Source organism: Choloepus didactylus, chromosome 14 (assembly GCF_015220235.1).
Source record: "Choloepus didactylus isolate mChoDid1 chromosome 14, mChoDid1.pri, whole genome shotgun sequence".
Classification (NCBI taxonomy): Eukaryota; Metazoa; Chordata; class Mammalia; order Pilosa; family Megalonychidae; genus Choloepus; species Choloepus didactylus.
The window spans coordinates 48,644,815-48,665,961 of record NC_051320.1 but is presented as its reverse complement, the minus strand read 5'-3'; the positions used below and the strand labels follow the sequence as shown (position 1 = coordinate 48,665,961).

Below are 21,147 nucleotides of genomic sequence, written 5' to 3'. Positions count from 1 at the left end.
CTGAGTGAAATAAGCCAGACACAAAAGGACAAATATTACATGATCTCACTGATATGAAATAACTAGAATAAGCAAACTCATACAGTTAGAATTTAGAATATAGGTTACCTGGGGATGGATTGGGAGTACAGAATGGGGAGCTAATGCTTAATTTGTACAGAATTTCTATTTGGGTTGATTGTAAAGTTTTGGAAATGGATGGTGGTGATGGTAGTACAATATCACAGTGTAAATAAAAGCACTGAATTATATAGGTGAATATGGGTAACAGAGGGAAATTTTAGGTCATGTATATGTTACTAGAATAAAATTAAAAGATAAAACATATAGGACTGTACAACGTAGTGAACCATAATGTAAGTGATGGACTACAGTTAATAGTACAATTATAAAAATGTTCTTTCATGAATTATAATGAATATCCCACACTAATGCAAGGCATTAATAATAGGGTGGTATATTGGAAAAAATACATTCTATTGGAAACCATGGACTATAGTTAACACTACAATTATAATATTCTTTCACTGATTATAGCAAAGGTACCACATTAATGCACAGTATTAGTAATGGAGGGGTATATGGGAATGCTGTGTTTTGTACATGATTTTTTCTGTAAACCTATAATTTCTCTGATTAAAAAAATTAAAAAAACACTAAACCAAAAAAAAAAAAGACAGAAAACAAACACACCCACAAAAAGAAATATTGCTAAACTCTAAACCTGAGATTAGAAGGGCAGCTTTGGGGTCACCTTAAATGAGTGTCAGGCTCTGATGATGTCTTCATTTTGCTTATCCACAGAAGGTAAGCCGCTGTTCCTTCTTCTATTCCCCAACCTGCTTCCTGTGGAGCGTATAGATTTTCAATTCACCATCCACTTTCTCTCATTTATATCAAAATTCCATACTGTGATCATTCTTTTATCTTAACCACTTTTTATCCCCCACCTGCCCCCTCTCTCTACCTAGATAAACACATTGGCCACCAGCTGTACATAAAATCAAAACACAAATTCTTTTGGATTCCAGTTTTTTAGTGGTGTTAAGATACTTTAAAAAAATTTTTTTTAAAAAAGAAAGAAAACTAAGTCACTGAGACAATTTGATTTGGGTGCCTATTATTTAACTTTAAGATTTTAGTATCTTTTGGCAGTCGTAAATTGACCATGCATTTTGCTCCGATGAAAATTACTTGTGCCAGAAATTTGTACTGGGTTGAAACATTCTGCCACAGTAATCCCTGTGGATTAGAGCATATTGAAGCACAACCAGGGGAAACAGAATGCTTCTTTTAAACCACTGAGCCAACAAATGAGGCCATTTGATGCTGAGAGACTGTGAACATCCGCTAAGGGGCTAGTTTGCCAGCAACATTAAACTGGTTTGGGCCTGACCCATCCCTTAGTTGATGAAGGGAATACCAGGGTTTATTTTTCTGTCAATCTCCTTTGCTTTTTTTTAATCCTTCCAAGTTATAAGACAACAAAATAAAAGGTGGTTGAATACATACATAGCTAAACCTAAGTCAACTTTTTGTACAGACTATTTCCTTTTGAATTTTCTATGCCTCAATGACATATGAATGCTAATGTGTTAGGCATTTTAAATGGGGAAGATTTCAGGTGTCATCTCTAAATGACAATTTGGAAGCATTTACTTTGCATCTCCCTTATGCTTTGAGATGGAAAATTGAATGAAAAGAAAAATGGGACAACAAAACAAGTTGGAATCGTGCCTGACTTGTTTACTTTAGGAAACCTCTTAACACTCATTTTAATCAATTGAAAAGAGATGGTTCATCAGATCATAGAATTTTAGGGCCGAGAGGAGCCTCAGATATGGTCTCATCTGACTCTCTCATTTTATGGATGAGGTAATTGGGACCCAGTGAGGGAAAGAGGTTTTCCTAGTGTTCCATGGCTAATTAGCAGTTGGGCAGAGAATTCAGAACTTCAAATGCCCAGCGTAACTTACATTTCCCTAATGGCTAATGATGGGCATCTTTTCATGTGCTTATTGGCCAATTGTTTGTCTTCTTTGGAGAAAAGTCTACTCAAGTTCTTTCCCCATTTTTAAATTGGGTTGCTTGTCTTTTTATTGTTGATATGGAAAACAGATTGGTGGTTCTTCAGAAAGTTAAGTATAGAATTACCATGTGATCCGGCTATCCCACTTCTAGGAAAAAACACATATGTCTAATATCAAAGAAAGAAAAGATAAAAGCTCAAATAACATGCAATTTCAGATGGCTTTTCCAAAAATAAAAGGAAACCTAAGTGGTGGGGTATTTTCAAATGTTTCCTAATAGGACAGTCATATAATTTATTGTCAAAACTGCAATACATTTGAGAGTAAAAGGGGGCACTATCAATATTTTTTTGAGGTAACAATTTGTATACCTATGGTGATAACAGCATTATTCACAATAATCAAAGGATGGAAGCAACCCAAGTATCCATCAAAAGATGAATGGATAAATAAAAGGTGGTACATACACACAATGGAATATTATTCAGCTCTAACAGTGAATGAGGTTTTGATATATGCTACAGTATAGATGAACTTTGAAGACATCATGCTGTATGAAATAAGACAGACACAAAAGGACAAACATGCATGATTTTACTTATGTGAATTAACTAGAATATGCAGATTCATAGTGACACAAAGTAGATTTCAAGTTACCAGGGACGGTGGGGTAGGTAAACCTTTCAATGAGTTTTATTACAAGAGGTTCAAATGTTATATTAAATGGCAGGAGTGTGGGATCTCACAATTTTTATTTCCTACAATGAAAGGTCCAGAAATCTTTTCTTTTTACATAGGTAGAGAGCAATGAAGGCTTTCTGTGTGTGTCTCCCCTACACCTCTCCCTCCCTTCTGCACACTGCAATTTCTTACACAAGTTCCTCTTTCTAAGACTTCTATGAATGGCCAAATTCAAACTGGATTATTCTGTGTTGAATATTTGTCTGAAAACAGCTTCCTGTTGAAGGTTTCTTTGTTCTGACAAGACAGGTTGCTGCTGAATTTGATTTTCTCACTTTTAGTTGGTTTTATAATGGGGTTGTTGAAAGCAATGAACAGTCTAGAAAAATACCCTTGGTGCTATGAAATAGAGACTATTTCCAAAGCTTGTTCAAAATCTGATTACATTAGCAATTTCTCAAATCCATTGTATTAGCTATGTAATTTTCTTCTGTGACCCATGGAGTCTATTGACCCAGCCAGTGACTTTTTTTTTTTAAGGAAGAGAAAAAAGCTGTCTGTGTTAGGAAATTACAAACTTGGAAGAACTTGGAAACAATGGGTTTTTAGGGGCCCAAAAAGTAAGATTCAAGTCTACCCAATTTCCTTGTCATTGTTTACAAGGTGTCTGTAGGGAGCTGAGAAGTGTGCCTCAGTAGCTCCTTCATTTTCAGACAGTGCTGCAGGTAATTCCCACAAGGCTGTGCTCTGAGAAATTCTTTCTTTCTTGAGGAATGGAGAAACCAAGACATTTGAAAATAGCTAATATATTTATTGAACCTAGAACATGTGCCCAGAGCTTAATACCCAATGCTTTATTTATATATTCCCCTTTCAATCTTCACAAAAATCCTATGTTCATGTAAACCAGAATTCACCACAGTTTACAGGTGAGGAAGCTGAGGTTCAGAAACGTGGCCTCACCAGGAGCTGGCAGAGTTGTGATTTGCAGCCAGTTTTGTCTGGCTCCAGTGCACCCACACTTTGCTCTTAACTGACCATTCTGCTATGCTCTTTTTGAAGACCTTCCTAGATTTATCTCAATATTGAAGGGATTTTCTCCATGGAAAGCCAACCATCCAATTATCAGAACTAGAACATTTCTATGTACTCCTCCATTTCAGCAGGTAGACACTTGCTCCCGGGTAGCCAGCTATACCTTCGGATTCCTTCCCTGATTGTGGATGATGCCAGGTATGGGGCTTGCAGAGACTATGATGAGGCTTGAAGTTCCTGAGACAGAGCAACCAACTGCCCCGTTGCCCAAGCTTCAAGACCCGGTTGGACCCCTGCTACTCTACCATGGACATTGGAGGAGGGGAAGGAAGGTGGCTTGTGGTGGTCTTTATCTACTCTCAAATTCAGACAGCAGTGGTTCCAAGGAGACTCCTTTTAGCCCCTCTCCCACCCCCAGTGCCTTCCAATACTCACACTTGTCACTTTAATTGATGGAAGAATGATCTGTCACAGCTGCTGAATAATGCACACGTTGATGATTTCTTAATAACTTAAAAGCCCTTTGAGGGGGTGAGGAGAAGGAAGTAAAACATGTGCCCTCCCTCCTGTAAAAGGAACAAAAGCCTTCATTGAAATCATCCACCAAAGGAACCCTTGAACTGCCAGAAGAGACCTGACCATCAACTTCTGGGGAAAGTAACCTGATTTTATCAAATTCACCACTGCCTCAAGCACAAGCAGAAGCACAGCACTCCTATGGCTAAGGATAATAAAATGCTCAATAAACCAAAAATTATGATGGCCCAGTCTGGAAACCCTCAAACACCCATGTTTATGGCATATCTGGCAAGTATTTTTACAGTAAAGTATAAAATATGACCTTTTAAATGGCACTGCACACTTAAACCCTTTAAGCTGTAAGCCAGAGTTGGAAGAGTTTATAAACTCCTTATAAACCTTTGCTATCATGTAAAAGTTTAGAATAAAAAAAACTAGTTTGACAAGCTGCAGAGGTCGAAATGAAGCATTTCTATTTCTTTTCTGAAGAAAAGAAAGCTGAAGGATGACCAAGCATTGGTGCTATGAAATTGCTTTGGCCCAGGGGATAAAAGGACTGTAAGGAGAATTTCAGTCAGAGAAATTCCGTCTTCTTTTTGATTTCTGTTTTAGAGTTGAGGACAAACATCGAAAGAAGAACACTTTTGTTAAATCAGTGTTAGATTAGAGGCGATTCCTGTCAGGCTGGCATTTCATCACACCAGTAGGGCTGCGCCATGCAGAGGGCAGCCCGTGGCCTCTGTCTCGGATTGTTTCCTCTTGAATATTTTGTGGGCCTTCCCTGATTCTGGTCTGTCTCACATTCATGCCAACCCACACTGCATTCCATCTTCTGCTGCTCTTTTCCACACCCACCTCCAATTTCTTCATGATATTTCCTGTCAGAATTGGTGACTCCGCTGCGGCATACTGGGCACCGAGCACCTCCCCAAACTCTTCTCTCTGTTCCCTCTGGAATCCTGGTTTTCTCTCTCCAATGGCAAAGTTTATTTTCCTGAAACCCTCTGTCTCAGGCTGGATCCTAGGAAACAGACTCTGAGATGGAGATCAGCAGGCAGGGGGTCCTACTGGGAAGTATGCTCAGGGTGGGGGAGTAAAGGAAGCAGGATTGGGCAGAGGGAAAGGTGACTGTGGTGCAGTCACGACAAAGCCCCCAGCTTCCCACGTGGAACCCTTCAGAATTGTCCCAAATGGAGGCCAGGGGGCTGGTCTTTGTACTCCCACATCAAACGATCAGTAGAGGCGGGCTGCCCTGGGAAGGGTATGAGCTTGCGCAAGGCCACTTCCTTTAGCTAAGGGAGCTTCCCTCCTGGGGAGGAGCTCGTCTGGGACCCTCAGCTACCAGCTACCCCTGCAGGGGAGTGAACGTGTTTGTCCTAAAATGAGGCACCCCTGCATTCTCTACACCTTCATTTTAGGAGAATCCACATTTGAGGAAAGCAAGACCTCAGAGAGAAATGAAGATTGCAAGTGAAGTTGAGAAACCTCATAACTACTTTTTACATTTACTGAAATATAACAACATCAAGTATATCAATGGTATTTTACATACCGTAAATTAGAATTAATTCGTACGCCATTTATTTATCATTTATCTCTTTCAGGATTTCCTTCCTCTAAGTTTTAATAAAACACTTATAAATGTGTTTTTCTTTGTTAGAAATAAGATAGTAAAAGCTACCATTAATTGAGGACCTACTTTATTCTGAATATTTTGCGTATATTTATTATATTCGATCTTCATAAGACTCTATAAGAAGGAATCCATTATCAAGAGAAGGAATGACTTGCCCAATTCACACACAAATAGAAAAAATAGGGTCAAAATCCAGTGACTCTGGAAACTCTGCTTTTTCAAGTCAATGTGTTGCACTTCATCCTAATAAGCATTGTTTTCCTTTTGAGTCTTCTTTTTAAATAGCCATTGCCTCTCTGATTTTTGTTTTCACTGCAAGTTATGGAAATCCATTCCCTAAGTCTGACTATGGTCCCCAAATGAGAGACCTCAGGAAATTGTACTTAAGCTCCTCAGAGTAGCAAGGTGGGTGGTCCTCAGAGAGCCCCTCCTCCATTCGCAGCAGGAGCACCATCCGTGTGCCCTGAGGGTGTCTCCCCTGACTCCTTCCTCCATCCATCGATGCAGGAGAGTCTTGGTTGGCACTCAATGCTTCACGGCAACAACCTCAATCTATATTCAATTTTTCTCTTTGCCTCTCAATCCCCAGGTTCTTTTTTGCTAAAACAGTTTTTTTGAGACGTAATTCACATACCACGTAATTCATCTATTTTAAAGGATACATTTAAATGGTTTTCAGTATAATCAGAGTTTTGCATCCATCACCACAATCGATTTTGGAACATTTTCATTTTCCTAAAAATAAACCCAGCTCCCCTTAGGTGTCACCCAACTCCCATTTTCCCATCTGTACCCCCACCCCATCCACCCTCAACTCCTGGTAACTACTAAGCTACTTTCTGTCTCAATAGATTTGCCTATTCTATACATTTCATATAATGGAAGCATCCAATATGTGGACTTTTGTGTGTCTTCTTTCACTTAACATAATATTTTCAAGGTTCATCCATGTTGTAGCATGTATCGGTACTTCATTCCTTTTTATGGCCAAATAAAATTCCACTGTATGGATAGAATGTTTCAGGGGATGGATGGCATTTGGGTTGCTTCTGCTCTCTTATTTCAGCTATTATGAATAATGCCGCTATGAGCATTTGTGTACCAGTTTTTGCGTGGACATATGTTTCCATTTGTCTTGAGTATATGTCTCAGAGTGGAATTGCCCAGGTTATTTTTTTTCTAATTCTTCTCAACAGAAATGACTAGTGATTTCTACAAATTCAAATCTAAAATTCTCATGGCTATAGAAAGTGAATATATAAATTCCCACATCATGGAATTTCAGGCACAGGAAAGAATGATTTTGAAGGAACATTTATAGTTATTAGAAGAGCCATCTTTTTGAGTTCCTTTACCAGCATGTTTCATCATCTAAAATATGATATAGTCAAGATTAAAAATTCCTAGAGTTTGATGCTTCAGGCAAAAAATTCCCTATTTAATCATTTCAGAAAGGTCAAATTTAAATAGAGCTACTCCCCTCCCCTACCTCTCTGTCACTCTCTCTCAGCTGACTCTATCTCTACTTAAAGTCCAGCAAGTGGGCTTTAGAGAAAAACTCATGATGGAGTTCTTTTTTACATGGGAATGATGAAATTATAATCTGAATTCTTTGGAAATAAAAGGAGAAAAGATTTTCATCTGTCTGAAATAATTTAATATGACTTACCTGGAGGCAGAGGAAGATGGAGCAAATGATTCTTCTAGTCATTTCTAGCTCTGTGATTATATTTTCTGAGGGAGAGAATAAAGATTCCTGCTGCTCTACAGATTATTATACATTTTGAAGAAGATTCAAAGTTTAATATTTGTCATTCAAGTACTTTCCTAATTTTATGTCTAATTAGTCAAGAAATTGAGATTTCAAAAGCATTCATGATTTGCCAAATTCCCAAATGAATTTCCATTCAACAAACATTTATTATATTCCTTCTAGGTGTGTGGCACTTCCTTAGGGACCAAGAGAGTGGGTCTGACTGAGGAGAGGGTGGGCCTTTCTTAACAGGGTTTATAATCCAGTGAGAAAGAAAGAGAATTTCACAAACAACTAGAATGAATTGCTAAGCTACAGGTATGAACATCATTTAATGGAAAGACAGAGGTGGGATCACTGCATTCGGTTGGAAGGTAAAAGGAAGATCAGAAAAACTTTGCAAGGAGCTCATGTTAGAAATAGGTCAAGGATGAGCAAAATCTCACTTGGGGCAGAGGAATGAAGGAAGGAAAGTTCCTCTGAGCTACTTCTACACAGACCTTCACTAGACCTGTCGTGATTTACCTTCATTCATTGCCTCTCCTATGGGGAACCTGAGGGATCAAGTATAAAAGGCATGTGGCTCTGCCAAGATTCCAGTGTCCATCCATTTGCAGCTGTTCATCATTGCTCTCCACCCTGCCCTCTCCTCTCCACACTTCAGATTAGGAGGCATTGGGCCATTCCACACTCCCTAGCGACCTACGTGTTGGGGGGCCAGAGATGGGGGTGCCTGCATATCACAGCTTCATCACACTAGAGTGGTTTCCCAATGAGAATGTTATCTTTCTCCCAAGACTGCCGAAAGAATAGCAATTTCTCTCAAAAAGACTATTCCCATAGAGCTGAATCCATTCTCCCAAATTTGTATTATTTTTCAGAATATTTTTAAAGTATCTGTCCATAAATAACAAACAGAAAAGTGCGGGCATATTTATTTCTCCCTTGCACAAACTTGCATTTCATGGGCATGATAAAGTTGAAAAAGAATAACCCATTGGTGGGGTTTATTGTAAACAGCCTCATGACCACATCCCTGTTCCCAAGGCCACCACAGGACTACATGTGAAGGAAGTGAAGGTGGACTCAGTGCAGTTCACTTTTCTTTGGCTTCCTACCCATCCCCACACTCTCCTGGTGTTCAACCATCCCTCTTGCCCTTGTCATCTAATCCCTTTGAACTGTGAATCCTTGGCCTGAAGATGTTGCCTACTCCACAGAAACAAGTAGTAATGGTGGAATCATAAGGCCTAAAACTGGCCTGAGTCGAAACATTGCAGTGAGGGACTTGCCTGCCACGCAACAAAGGGTCACTGTGACTGTTCTTTCTAATACTTCTAATGGTCGTTTTCAGTCATTCAGTTGATTTCCCTGCAATATTTAACACTGCTGTTCTCACCATTCTTCTTACATTTTCTTTCCCCATTTGGTTTCTTCCTTGGACTCCTTATACCTCTCCTTGATCTCTTTCCAGGTGTCTTGTCTTCTGTAACATCCTTAAATATAGATATTTCCATTAATTTGTCATCAGCCTATTTCTCTTTTTTAGTTCTCCCTGGGCTGTCCCATTTACTCCCATGGCTTAAAATTCGCTTTTATGTTGTTGACACTGAGCCCACGTTTCCCACCTGGACTTCTCTTTTGGGCTCCAGGCAAGAAGATCCAAATGCTAATGAGAATCCATACCACCCAGATGAATCCAAAGACTCCTCAAACTTGCCGCATCCCAAAGTGCATGTCTTCCTCCTACACCACCTCTCTCTCTACTGTATTCCTAGAGAAGGTTCCCAGTTAAACTATTCATTATGGATACTTTTTATTCTCCTGTATTTATTCCCCTCCTTCATCTCACACAGACAATTGAATGACAAATCTCATCAATTGTACCAACCCAAGAACTTCCCTACCCATTTCTTCTTCTACTTCCTTACTATCACTGCCTCCATTCAGGTGCTTAGATTATCTCTGCTGCTTCCTGTTCCCTAATCGTGCCCTTCACTATCCATCCATCATGAACTTTTTAACTTGTGAAGTTGATCATGTCAGTGCTCAATCAGAATTCTTCAAGGCCTCTCATTGCTTAGAGCAGGGAGAATCATGGCCCATGGACCAAATCTGGCCTACCACCTGTTTTTGTAAATAAAGTTTTATTGGATCATAGCCACACTTATTAATTTGTATATTATTTATAGCTGCTTTCATGTGATGGCAGAGTTGAGTGATTACAAAAGATATCATAGGGCCTACATAGCATAAAATATTTACTACCTGGCCCTTTCTAGAAAAAGTTTGCTGGCCCCTGGCTTGGAGAATTAATCATACCTTCTCAGTATGGCCCAAATTTCCTCTAACATGTATCTTCTACCTGTCTGCCCAGATTCATGTCCTTTAATTCTCTAATAGAAAATGACATTGGATTTTTTTTTTTTTGTACAGAGGCTGTATACTATGGTGGTTAAGAGTCAGATGTATACCCAGGATGCTTGAGTTCAATTCCTGGCTCTGCCACTTATTATTTGTGTGATTTCACAAGTGTTTTTTAACCTCTCTGTGGTTCAGTTTCTCCATCTGTAAAATGGAGCACATCAGTGTTCCATTTTGGGGTGCAGTTGTGGGTGATGGAGAAAGTACTGGATAAGGTTTTAGAAGGTCCTAATGCAAATGTTTACTAGTGCAGATAACTCTGGAAACATATTTATTGTCTCAGAGTCTTAATTATTATTTGCCTCTAATGTAGAGCTCTCATAAAAATGCTTATTTGGTGATAGTTCATGATGGTGAAGTAGACCCAAATCCATTCTTCAGAGCAATGTTAAACATATCAAAACAGGTCCACTTAAATCAACTTAAATATGCCCACTTAAAACAAATGATTTATTTGACATTTGGTATGAACAAAAATTCACACACCGTATTTTCTGCATGATCTTTCTGTAAGCCCACAACTTCTCTAATTAAAAAAAATAACTAACAGACAAAAAATCCAAAAACAAAATTTGCACACCAATACAAATAACAAAAAAGTGAGAAAAGGTACATAAAGGTATTTCTGGTGGATTGAATTGTGTACCCCAGTTTGGACATATTCTTGGTCTTGCTTGTGGGTGTGGACTCACTATAAATAAGATCTCTTCAAGATGTTACTTCAGTTAAGGTGTGGCCCAACTGAATCAGAATCGTTCTTAATCCTATTACTTATAGAGAAAACCATGGATAAAGATGCCACAGGGAGCAGCCAGAAACTGGAAGTCAACAGAACCTGGAAGAGAAGGGAGAAGACATCACCATATCTATTGCCATGTGACAGAGCAACCAGGAACCCCAAAGATTGCCAGCCACCAGAAGATACCCACACCCAGAGGAAACAAGCTTTTTTAGCCTCTGAAACTGTGAGTCAATAAATTCCTGCTGTTAAGCTAACCCACTGTATCTATTTTAGCCAATAGGAAACTAAAACAGTATTTGAGAGGAATTTTTAAATTTATTGAAAAAGAGAAATGATACTTCTTTAAAAAACAATCATCCCACACTGGATGTGTTATATGAACTTGAAAGGTCCATGTATATGTAAGTTATTGAGTACAGACTTTTAATGCTCACTCTTATCTGGTTCTCCTCATCTAAATCCATGGGAGAATTATGCCTTCTGGCCCTCTTACTGTTATGTAGGGTCATGTGACATGTTCTGGCCAGTGAGCTTTGTGATATGTTACTTCCTGGTTGAAGCATTAAGTTACTGGTGTGAGACTGGCTAGCACTGTCTCCCCCTGCTGGATGGAACAAGGAGGCCCTCTATTTCAGATGCTGCAACTACAAAATGGTGGCATGTCTTTCAGCCTGGATTTTTGAGTCTCCATGTGGGGCAATGGTACTGTGGAGTTTTCCTGGACCCACCATGGATTCTGTGACTGTGGGCAGTGAGCTTTTGTTGGATTAAATCAGAGATTGGGGTTATTTGTTTTTGCAGCCTAACCCATCCTATCTTGGATTATTATTATGTAAGAGTACAGTGCCATTTCTTCCCCTCATGTTCTTAAGACATTAGAATTAAGTTGATGCACCTGGATGGGCAGAGCAGGCTTCCTAGTCTCAAGCCTGGTGTGGAGCACGGTAAGGACCCTGTACTGCTGTTCTAGGCTGATGAGGAAGGGGTGGTCTTTTGTGCTTGACTCCTGGTTGTTTTTTCCTCTTTTAATTATCAGTTTTTGTTATTGTACTTGTGAGGCAAGGCTTTAGGAGCAAAGGCCACGGCTTTAATGATAAATGCCTCCTCAAACATTTCTAACCTGAAAATAAAATAACATAAAGCCTCACAAATGAAGGTGGTAGCAAGTTGCAAATGTCAATTCTGCCATTGTATGGACTTAAAATCAAATGTAAACAATGTTTGAGGGAACATTGACCTGAATCAAGTGTTTTTTTTTTTTTTTTCACACTTATAATTAGTTCTCCAGCAGCACGCTCTGGCTGAAAGCTCAGTTGGCGCCCCTCTCTCTTAAGAAGCTGAAAAAATTCACACCACAGCCAGTCCAAGAGACAAAGCCCCTGAAGATGGTGTCTGCTGAGGGTGCCACTTTGCCCCCTACTTGTTATGGGCAGCTCTCTTGGCAAATGCTTCCCTACCTTGATTTGCAGGCTGTGGGTAGAAATTCTTTCTCTCTCCAGTCTGGGCAGTAACTAGGGTGCAGAATGTGGATCAAGTAGGAATAATGGAGGCATGACAATGATATGGCTAAAATTTTAGAAATCAGATAGCAGTCTTAACCCATGTTGAGAATATTAGAGCTGGAAGGTTATTTTAAGAAAAATAAAAAACTAAGTGGCCACGCATATACACCTTTTATTTTTTCTCATGTTCTTTGGCAGTGTTGACTATGAAGTTAAGTTTTCTGAGGGTTTCTTATTTTGATTTTTATTCTGCAGCTTCTTCAATAATCAGAACTTTTGATAACTTATTTTCCTGATTGATAAAACAATAGGTAAGAATGGATGGTTTTTAAACTTTGAAATAGAATGTTTATTCCCATGATGAGTCTTGTCGCTTTAGCCCCATAGACAGATATCAAATTGTGTGTGAAAAGTAAAACCCAGTTAATAAATGAGAACTTGAGTCTCTGGAGCTGTTACTTAGAAACTATCTACAAATCCTGAGTTGTCCTTATCAACATCCATGCCACTTCAAAGTTTATTTGAGAGTCTTTGGTCACGAAAACATTCTCAGAACACTGAGATCATCTTCTCTGTTTCTAACTCAAAGAATTAAAAGAAAATAAGACTCTACTCAATGAGGTAGAAAAAGTCATTTAAAAATCAGATAAATATCCAAGACTTTAGTATTAACAATTTATTATTATAGTATTCACAAACCATAGGCAAGCTGGATAGAAATGTTCTCTTAAGTGCTAAGTAGAAAGAATTTAATGATTTCAGTTTAATTCCCTATTGCACTGCAGTCCATTCTGGAAAGAAAAAATAAAAACCATCAACGTACATTATATTAAAGGTCTGAGTCTCAAAAGCACCTCTGATCTTTAACTGGAAAAACAAAGTATGGGAAAATGGGTCCTGAGTCTACTGAAAGAAACTTCATCATGATTGATCAAGGCTACTGTTATCAATAGCCAGTTGCACTGCTATGATAGTAAATTAAAATACTATTCATTGCCTTAACAAGAAAAATGAATAGGAAGAATAAGAAATTTAAATTACTTGGCTGAATCAATTCTTTGGCTTGCTTTTTCATATTTCCTTCCTTTGCTGAGGTGTTAAATCTGATACCTTTAGATAGGCAGGGCAGAGAGGAAAATGGCTTCTTACCTGTCTGCTTCCTTTTTCTTTCTTCTAATCCTTCTGGTCTTTGCTCATCATTTTTTTTTCAGGTCATTACATCCCTTCTGGATTAATTTCTTTAATATCCCATTGGCTGGGCTGCCAAAACTCATTTCTTCATTACTGGTTTTTGCTTAAGGGTGGCAGTTGCTGAATCCTCTGCCACATCCGCTTTGATCTGCCGAGTATTTTATTTTTTATAAGATCTATTTCTTTTTGCCTTCTTTGTTTATCCCAGTGGCAAAAAAGAGGATTAAATATTTCTGTGAATCCAGCACTTCTCTTTCTCTCAAAGTGCTGGCAAACAGCACATTTACCTTAAGAAACTTCATTTCTCTTTTAATTACAATTTTGGACCCTATAAACTTGGCCTTCAGAATCACTGAAAACAGGGTCTCCTTAAGCAGATTCTCTGGGCAGAGCCAGTTTAACAGTTTGTATGTCTAAGTCGAACTCCTAAATCAATCTTCTTGTCTCTAGCCCTGTATGCCTAGACACCCACCCCAAAATACTCTTTCTGAGACACAAATAAGTTCATATCATTCCTTGGTCCAGAATATTTTGTGGGCTCTCAACTGCATTTTGGAAAAGCCCAAACTCTTTAGAAGAACATAAAACTCACCCTGTTTTTTTTTCCTGCTTACTTGTCCAACTTCATCTCTTACCCATTCTTTCCTCATCCATTATCCTGAGGTTTAGTCACACAGAAAGACATGGGGTCCCCAGATTGGGAGCATCTTCTCCCTGTCTGGTCTTTTAAATCTGCTATTCTTTCTCAGGAATGCTATTCCCTCCTTTGTCTCCTTGGCAAACTCCTCACACTTTTCAAGATTCAGCCCGGGTCAACCAATCTGTAAACATTTCCCCATTTGTTGAAGGCTCACAGCTTCACTGTGCCAATAGCATTTTATGCACAAATCTAGTGCTGTGGTCATCACAAGCAATGTCAAGCTTTACTTACCTAGATCATCCACTAGGTTTGAGCTGCTTGAGGACAAAGGCTCTGTCTTTGGGATCTCTACACCCTATTAAAGAAACTAATATATCACACTGGCTTGAAAACACTGAGTGCTTGGGTGAATGAATGAATGGGTAGTAAAGTAATTCAATATTTCTCATTGGTTGTGTGACATTAATTATGAATCACTTTATATATTTTTCCTTTTTGGTAGGCAATAAGAGTATTCCCTGATACAGATACTTAATAGTTGTTACTACCATTATTCTAACTAATTAATTAGTATGCTTTGAATAATGTGAATTATGTATACAGTCTGAATTTAACAGGAATTTGTGATTTTAAAAAAATAATTTTGTAGAACTTCTCATCTTTTCCTTTGATAAGCTGCGTTTCTGTTGGTTTTGTGGAGAGCATTAGGATTTGGACCCTGTTCACTTTAAGAATGTCCTTTTTCATCCTGAGTCCCAAAGAAAAATGCATTAATGATCTCAACTTGTTAAGGAAGTGTTGGATTAAAAATTGGTGTCATACATATACACAATTGTTTTCTTATATTTTTCTGTATTTCATTATATTGTTTTATTATAAGCATTGTACCATGTTATTAAATAGTCTAGGTAAATATGATTATTGGCTGCATAATAATACATCATTTTGCGGTTGTACCCATCATTCATTTCTTCATTCCTCAGTCAACACTTATTGAGGTATTTTTTCATTAAGCTTATGTATGTGCACAAGTATACTTTTATACTATGTCACAATGTAAAATGTGTTTCTTATTATAGATCAGGGTTAATAAAGTTTGAAGGCCACTGACTTACTTATAGGGTAGTTCTGAGACTGCCTATTCCTTACTTAACCCTGTAATTTTTTTTTTTGCAAAAGCAAAATCAGGTTAAGATGAATCTCAAGGAGAGAAACTTTGAAAGGTTTAACAAGTTTAAGGCTTGTAGTGTAGAAGTTAGGATAGTCCTATCACAGAAAAATATATGATAGATAAATGTGCTATAAGATGACTGATTCCTTGTGTGACTTACGTGAAACCATGCTTATTATTTTTTAACTCATGGTCCCAGCTGCATGAAGCCTCCTGAAGTATTCTACATCCCCGAGTCCCTGGGTCATGGAATGTTGTGTTCCTTTCTCTGGGATCTTGATCATGCTTAAAAACTGTCAGTATATGGAAATTCGCATATGTCCAGATGACGATTCCTAAGAGTTAAATGTATCAGCTGAACAAACCCATGAACTTCAGATGTGCTCAGTGTGAAATATGTTGGGCTCTATTTGTATCCAAAGTTTGGTGGTCCCAGCATAAACAAACCCACGAACATGATTCCCTCATGTCATTATTTATCTAGCAAACTTCAATTCTCTGATCTCACATGAAAGCAATTTTTAGACAACATGTGTGGATATGAGCCAAAAACAATATTGTTTTAAGGAGTTATAATACTGCAACTGCCCTTTCAAACTGTGTTGATGGTGTACATAAAATGGAAAGACTGCAGACTTCCCTGGAATTGTTTTGCCAAAAGATTTGAGTGGTCCTAGGGTCTATCTTAAAATGTAAGAGCTTCATGAAAAGTTAGTAACCATCAGGGCCAAATCCTTCATTTTCCAGCTAAGGTCTAGAGTGATGAAATGGATATCCTAATTTTTAGATGTTTGCATGAAAATATAATGCAATTTGGCTAGACTATAATGTACTTCTGGTCTTTTCTATCTTATCTTCTTTCTCTTTGGTTTCTCCCTCATCAATTTCACATGGTTGAGCTTTCTTAATTCATTCTTTCATGCATTCATTTATTACTCAGAGTGAATTGGAAACCTACTTGCACTGTCATAACTAAAATTTCTTTCTTGGAATATGTCCAAGTGGGATAAATGAAGTACTTATCCTGATGTATAGTATTTTCTGGTATTTTCATTATTATATGCCTACTAAATTCTAGCAAATTCATTCCCTCTTATTAATGGTTTCAGGCATTTTCTCCCAGTCTGCAAAATGCAAAAAAAAAGTCTAGCTAAAGTAAGGTTGGGCTTTCTGTACTAATATCTGTTAAATTTAAGGTAACTTCCCTGGCTTCTGGTAGTATAGCAAGGAGATAAAGTACATATGCTCTGAAGTCAGATTGCTTGTGTCCAAATTCTGGCCTTACCACTTTCTGTCTGTATAAGCTTAGGAAAGTCATTTCACTTTTCTATGCCTTGATTTTATGATCTGTAAAGTGGGAATGATGATATCTACTTCATAAGGCTCTTCTGGGTATTCAATGAAAGGCCCCGTAAAGCACTTAGTGCAGCACCTGTAAACCATATTAAGTACTTGATAGAAGTCAATTGTTATTGTTTGTGTTCTATAATGGAAGCAGGTTTTTTATTCCTGGATTGGTTTGCTAGAACATTGGATATTCTTTGCCAGAAATTTTATGTCTCCATTAATATGGTACATGATGCTTGTTTGGATAATCTAGGGCCTCACTAGTTAATTATTCTTAGAGCCCTTAATGCCAGGCTGGGGCCATAGAATTGATGAGGCCATAGAATTTATGGGCCCTACCTCTCACCGGTAAGGACTGGGAGGGGTACATTTTTGTAGCTGTATTTCTAGGAATAGATGTGGTAAAATTTACAGAATAAATCTGGTGAAAATTGCCCTCATATTTTAGTATCAAGGAATATGTTAGTGTTTTTTGCAAACTTAGCTTTGCAGCAGAATCTCCTGGGAGAGTTTTAACAATATAGATTTCTTATTTCCAATTAGAATGCAATGAATTAGGTTTTCATGGGATATCTATTTTTTAAAAATACATTACTTCTAACTTTTATGCAGCTAGCTTGACACCAGCATTTGAGAAGCATTGTCATACACTGTATTTGGTGATTAATGTCTAGATGCCATTATTAGGTAGGTATTTTGGACTGGGTCGAAAGGTTTTTTACCCACTGAATTTGATCTTTGTTGTAGCCATCCTGAGGCTCATATGCACTCACTTTTGGACTGGTGACATTACGGACTGAGAGGAGATGAAAAGTGAGGGGCTTCTGTAATTCTTGTTTTGATCTTTTGTTCTCTGTGGATTTCTTGGAACTTCATCTTTAGAGCTTAGAAGGAGGGGTCTGATCTCTCACCCTTGAGCCATAGTTCCTGGTTTGATATAAAAGAACACCAGCAAATTTGTAGCATATGTTTACGATATGACCACTGGATGGTTAAAAAACTGAAATAAAAGTGGAAAACACCAAGACAAACCACCGTTTTCTCAAGGAAACAGTTTGCCTGAGCATTTTAGACACTACATTTTATATTTCAGAATGGGGCCCTTTTTGTTTTGACTACTAGGTATTACAAAGCCAAGTTTATGGCTCACTTTTCAGAAATACAGTGTAAGATGTTTTGCCATGTATTTTATTTACTTGTCTTGCATTTGGATTTTTAACTGTCCTTTCTCCTGCTCTTTTTTATCCTTTGCCATGATTTTATCATTTATCAGTTATCAATTTTTTATCCTCTTTTACTGTATGTATCATATAAATTACATAAAATCATTCTTGGCACAAGTTGAGATTTGAACATTCAGATAAATAAATGCTAGGCAATTGCCACATAAGATATTATTCTTGTCCTAAAGAGTTCACAATTCAGTAGGCAGAGAGTCATATAAACACATAAAACAAATTGCAGTGCAGTTTGGTAAGTGCTATGGGAGGTGATGTGGACATAGTGCTACAGGGGCACAAAGGAAGAAATATCACCAATTTGTTCAGTAGCACTTATTCTGTGTGTTATGTGCCAACAATTCTTTTATGCCCTAAAGATACACACTCCACTGGCCCAGAGAAACTTAAGTCTGTTGAGAAGACAAATATGTAAGCAAGTAACTCTCCTAATTGTGATTAATTCAAACACTGAGGTATATATAAAATGCCGTGAAATCACAGATGAGGGGCAATTAATTATATTTGGGAAAGGAAGTCTCAAGAAGAGAGAGTTACAGAGAGGTGATGACATTTCAGCTTGATCTTGTGCATAACAAATGACTTCCTATAAAGTATTTTCCACCTGTTTTGAATTAACTAAAATGATTAGGTCTTAGAATTTATAAAGGTCATCTTTACTAGAATGGGAAAAGTGGATATCTCTTGTAAAATAACCATTTAAAAGGCATCAGCCTGATTTTGGATGGCTACCAGAATGAATTAATGCTGATGTTCATAAGAAAGATTTTTGAAACTGAGATAAGGACAAAATTATTAGGGATTTAACAGAAAATAGTGCTAATTATTTTACCAGTTATTATCACACTCTACTAGATAGATAGAACTTCATACTGTGTGTCACCTCAAGTAGTTGGAGAGCTTGGACATCCCTAAGCATGTAACGTTTGTTACTGAACATAACAGCAAAATGTTAAAAGAGAAAGCAATCACAGCTTCTTCCTATCCCACATTGCCTCTTCACTTGCACTTATTTGATTTAGACCTAAGTATAGTGAAAAAATCACTGACTAATGAGATTAACAAAAACGTTGCTAACACTTTGTTGCAGAAATAATGCTTCCTGTTCTTCAAACCCACTTCATTTTTCTTCTGGGTCCACAGCAAAACTCCATTTCCCTTTGAACTTGCTGATGTCTGCCGCTTCCAGAACTGGCCTATAAAAATCTACTGTGCTTGATCTTTTTACTCTTTTGTTTTCCTTTCCATGGGGGCCTTGGAAGCCACCTGTTGAAGATAACAGTGGCAGGAGATGGAAGGAGTTTGGATTCCTGAGGCACAGTTAGAGGAAAGCTCCCTAGGAAAGCTGCCTGACAAGGAACATCTGCATTGGATTTTGTATGAGCATGATATTATCTTATATTGTGCAAAATGAATGAAATTTGGGGTTATTTGTTATAGCAGTTAGTCTACCCTAATACATGCCCCATGAAATAATGTAAACACATATGTTTTTTATATTCTACCTTCTTCAGATCTCCTCCATCCATCCTCATAATCATATAAAACACCCTGGTTGACTCAATAAATGTTTACAGAACCCACAGATTAAGGTAGTCTCTTCAGACATTGAGCAAGGTTGATATTGCAACTTCAGTCTATTGAATATGCATGAAACAGGCCATGAAAACAAGCAGAACACCATTCAAGTTTCGGAGGAGCTACATTACATTGGCCATGGTCATTCATTCTTATAAACAAAATGTAACATGAAGGGAACTTTCTCTGCTGTTGGGGTGAGAAAAGTTTTGGAATAGGGCCTGCGGCATTTAAGGAATGAGTCAGGTCACTTGGTCTTAGTCCTCAGAGGCCTGAATTCATTTGGTAGAGCAATAGGGTTTAAAAAATAGTTGTTTCCATTTGAGTCCTGAAATTATTTCTATGTCATTCCAATGGACCCAAACAATTTATTCAACTGAGAATATATTATATGCACTCCCTATATATCAGGCACTGCTCTAGTTGCTGGGCCTAAAACAGTGAACAAGATAGATTTGATTTCTTGAGACTCTTATTATCTAGTAAGGGAAACAGATATTTAAAATACAGTAATGTTATCATGGACCCATCATAGAGTATGTTGCATTTAGTTGTAGCATTTCCCCCTCTTTCCAAAACAAAAAGATAACGTTATATTTCTTCTGTTCCATAGAGCCAAAGAAACACCAAAAAAGAATTTCTATGTGAAAAGATTAAATTTAATTGTTAAGTTTCTTAAATTTGTTTTTTCTCCTTGGTGATAATGGCACTGGTTTGGGCAGAGGGTAAAGAATTGAGAGTAAGATTTGGGAGTGGAGGGGTTATTTTTGTGTTAAACGTGATGATTTATTTGAAGGCTCTGATGGGACCAGGTATATGCATTTATCTATGAATAGGTAGCCATATATCTTTGTACTGGCAGACATAGATATTGTGAGAATTTTCTTTTTATCGCTATCACTAAGTTGCTTGGTGGCTAAGACCTTATTAATACTTTAGTTAATTCCTTAATAAGGAGTCAAAAATAGTGAATTATTGAACCTACATACATGTCTGATTTTCTTTGCCCTCAAATTCCCATACGTCCAGTACATCACTTGCATTGCTATGAGATTAGTTTCCCTAAGCTCAGCTCATTCTATATATTTATGCTGTTCAGAACACCTTCAGGGGCTCCTATTTCTGATTGAATTACATCCAACTCCATAATAGCATATTCAACCCCCCTTGCCTGCCACCACATAGATTCCTAATCTCTTCAATAGCACTTCCCCCACCCCAGTCCTCCCAACCCACGCTACATGCCAAGAGTCCTGAATGTTCTCTCAGTCCTACCTCAACCTTCAATGCCCTTCCTTACTTGACTTCTTCACAGTATCCCTCAAGGCTCTCCCACAACTCCTCCCTCCATATGCTTCCTGCACTCCAAGACACCCTGCAGAAATGCCCTGTTGTCAGGGGCCGGAAGTGGAAGGTTAGGGTAGCTGAGCTCAGCACCTGTGGACTGGGTCCTGGAGCAGATTGCTGCAGTGAAGCTGTCAGAGGGCTTCTGTGGGAACCTCTTCAACTCCGCCCTGCCTGACCTCTTTCTAGGTGGTCCCTGGTCTGTTACCTTACAGCCACCATCTTTGTTCCACTTTCTTCAGAAGAGTGGGTGTGGAGGGACACAGACTAGCCCAAGGATGCCTAAGGATTCTGGATCTGGTAGTCTAGACTCTTT

General features: G+C 38.1%; 1 long non-coding RNA gene across 1 annotated transcript; it reads right to left on the bottom strand.

The window, feature by feature from the left end:
* Window positions 1-10,515: 10,515 nt before the first annotated feature.
* LOC119509102 lies at window positions 10,516-14,290 on the bottom strand. Its single transcript, XR_005211625.1, has 3 exons — window positions 14,106-14,290; window positions 13,472-13,661; window positions 10,516-10,913 (listed from the first exon to the last, which is right to left on the bottom strand). It is a non-coding gene; the product is annotated as an uncharacterized LOC119509102 (long non-coding RNA).
* Window positions 14,291-21,147: the final 6,857 nt, after the last annotated feature.